Source organism: Pholis gunnellus, assembly GCF_910591455.1.
Source record: "Pholis gunnellus genome assembly, chromosome: 13".
NCBI classification, from domain to species: Eukaryota; Metazoa; Chordata; class Actinopteri; order Perciformes; family Pholidae; genus Pholis; species Pholis gunnellus.
The window spans coordinates 17,734,497-17,737,770 of NC_136540.1; the positions used below are offsets into that span (position 1 = coordinate 17,734,497).

At 43.0% G+C, this 3,274-nt stretch overlaps 1 long non-coding RNA gene across 1 annotated transcript; it reads left to right on the plus strand.

Moving 5' to 3' along the window:
• Positions 1-210: 210 nt before the first annotated feature.
• On the plus strand, positions 211-1,971 carry LOC306705382. The gene is made up of 2 exons (XR_013767337.1): positions 211-480; positions 1,466-1,971. It is a non-coding gene; the product is annotated as an uncharacterized lncRNA (long non-coding RNA).
• The last annotated feature ends 1,303 nt before the right edge of the window (positions 1,972-3,274 follow it).

The following is a 3,274-nucleotide window of genomic DNA, read 5'->3' on the forward strand; positions in this document are numbered from 1 at the left end:
GTAGTTCACGCTGGTATTGCAGTGCACTGGTTTCTTTTTCTGCAGGCCCTGAATACACATTTTGTGCCGGGGACAAAAGAGATGTGCTTGCTGCTGGCCCTACCCTCTGTGTCAGTCAGTGTGGAATCAGGATGTTGGACTGAGGGGCAGGGCGCTGGGCCTGTTAAATATTGACTGCAGGTGTAATAATTAACCTTCCACCAACTCCTGATCCCTTAAACTGGCTGCTCGGCCTCGCTGCCATTGCTTCGCCGTCTTTGCTGACATTGGCATCGAAATGCTCCCGGCAGCTGCTCGCTGTCGGTGTCTCCCTCTGTGTCTCCACCTGTCTCGGTCTTGTCCGCTCTGTTTCTTCTTCTCTGCATTTCCCCCCTCTGCTGCTCCGGCCCCCGGCACCCCTGTGTCTTGACGCCCTGCGGCTCTTGAAAACCTTTGGCCTCGTTCCGCGAAAGCCTCCGGACGGGGCCAATGCATCTGGAGGTGAGTGCAGCTCTTACCCACAACTGAATCGTTGTGTGAAATGTTCAGGATTAAAACAAAGTACGACGACAAAATCCAATTATTGTCTATCATAAGAACACCTGACAAAAGTAAGTGTTGAACGGGAAATATGATGCGCATGACTACATCGACATGGCTCTATGTTTCAGGATACATTATGTATTTTGAGACAAAGTCTGTCTACTTCAATTAGCTGAAGATCTTGACTTAGTGATTCTTTTTTTGGGCTTTTTTTTATATTAGAAAAATTAAATAAAACAAACTAGATGTAATTGTAGTATTTTTCGAATTAATGTCAACGTCTCTGTCTTTGGAGGGCGGATGGGTGCCGTGTGATTGGTTTATTCAACAGACTAAAAACTGCAAGCAGAGATGGTCTAACAGAGCTGCTAATCATTCAATTGCTTTATTGTTCTGTTTTTTTTTTTTTTCCTGTGCAGGGTTTTATTGCGAGGCAAAGTCTACAGAGATATCGCTCTGTAGCTGAGCAAGGCAGGCTGAACAAGAACAAAATGCCTCACAGGATTTGAAAAATAACTTGATTAGGTTCAGACTGATTGCACATTGGAAAACTATGAAGCCAATCTTTTAGTAATCATGAGGACGAATGTCAGTGGAAGCAGGAAATGCTTCAGTACATAGGTCAGACACACCCAGATATTCACATATTGAAAAGAGCCCTCATGTTGACAGCAACCATAAAATCTGCGTTATCTGTACAGGCCTTGGCCCTTTGGCCGTGCTGTTGGAAGAGTGTGAGCAATGATGCCGTCTACTTGAGGCAATAAAACTGGGCGGAGGAAATTGCCGGGTCAAAGTCACTCGCAAGGGGAGACTCCTCTCGTACTAAAGTAACTGCCTCCAAGTCCAAATCCTAAGTTAACCTCGGTGCTGCCTCCTGCTCCTTTTCTCCTCTCTCTCTCTCTCTCTCTCTCTCTCTCTCTCTCTCTTGCTTTCATCTCAGGTATTTTCCACGCCGGCGGCCAACACTGGAAGTGTCATTGTAGGTTTGTCCATCTGTAGACGTGACCGACTTGGAGAACAACTGATGCGGATGCGGTTTGCAGCCAGCGGGGAGTCTTCTGGTGCTCGCTGGATGTAACAGCAACTCCATGTGGAAGCTGTGTCTGTTCCAGTGGAAGTGCTGTTACCTGCAGAGAGCCGCCGAACGCAACACCGAGCCTGAGCTCTTCCTGAGAGGCTTTTAGTTTCAAGTGTAGATGAAGAGCGATGGGACGCAAGGCGATGACCTATGAATTGACAGCCAGTGGTTGTAACATCTGCCTGTCAGTTCTGTAGGCCACTGCTGTGTTTGTCCCTCTGAATGCCTACAGAATGTATAAACAACATGTTTTGGGTTTCATGGATGAGTCAAGAAGCCAACTGTGTCTCTTGTGGCTTTTACGTGAATAACAATTGTTTTTAAGCATGTTTTACAATGAATAAAATCTGAATGTGTTACTTTATGAATGGATGAGTCTGTCATGTGTCCTCTATTGCTCTGTTGAAGATTATTATTTGTTGCCAAGTCACTTTTATTTAGGCAACTCAAAATGATTGTATAGGGATTGAGATGCGTTAAGCAAACATAATTATTATGTACTATAATAATAATAATAATATAATGATAATAGTCAGAAACAAGTTGATGTAGTCTACTTGACATTTTGGAGCATCCAATCTCAAAATAATTAGTTTTATTTACACATTAAACTGTTAATATAAAAAATTACAAATTACAATTTGTCAACATGGAAATTGACCAAATACTTGAGTTAGAGTGCCTTTAGTTGAAATCCAAAACTAGTGTGTTAACAAAATCATCTTAAAGGTGCTCAATACGAAATTCAGTCTGTTGCCTGTTGCCTCCACACGGCTCTTAACATGGCGACGACTGAGCTGCTAACGGTGCTAACAGCGCTCACAGCGCAAGCAACCGGCAACAGTGCTGACAGAGCAACCTGCGTTTACCCGATGGGGAACCAGAGGAGGTCTGCTATATACTTCTGTGACAACACAGTCAGGCAGGTCGTTATCAGCTGTAACCCAAAGTCCTCCCAAACAATATATTTTGCATTCAAATATGAATTCACCATTTTGATAATGGCACATGTTCATGTTACTGGGGATTCAAGTTACAAGAAAATATTGTAAAATCTCAGCAGCTAGTTAGTGAGTCAACTCCAATTGCATCAACATTTCTCGCAGTGCTTTTATCTAATCAGCACAAGACTCAGCCATTAATATTGGCTGGGTTCTTCCTTATAATAAAATAAAATATTTATATATGTATTTACCTTAAACTGTCACCATGTGGAAGTACTGAAGGGCCAACTAGTCCAGTATCCTGACTGGAGTGACCAGTACAGTCCTCCACTCTGAATATTTCCTTCAATGAATTATGGGTTGGAAGACAATCAGCTACAGTTATTTAATAAAGTCTGTGTGCACGGACCCCGTGGTCATGAGCAATATGATTTAGCTGAATGCATTACCACAAAATGACAACAAATAAACTAATCATTGAGCTCACTAATGAGACCACACAATTACTACAAAAACACAACCGAAGGAAGAGAGTTTTGGTCCAGAAAAGCAACCAGCAGCCATGAGCTGGAATATGACTTGGCCACAGTTGCACTCTGGGTCACCTTGTTTACTGTGTTATTAAATGCAAATGTATATTGGAATATGCACCAGCAGTGTACACACAATATGAAACAGCTGCCTTTGCTGCCACCTGGCAGCCTGATGGACACATCGTTGTATTGAA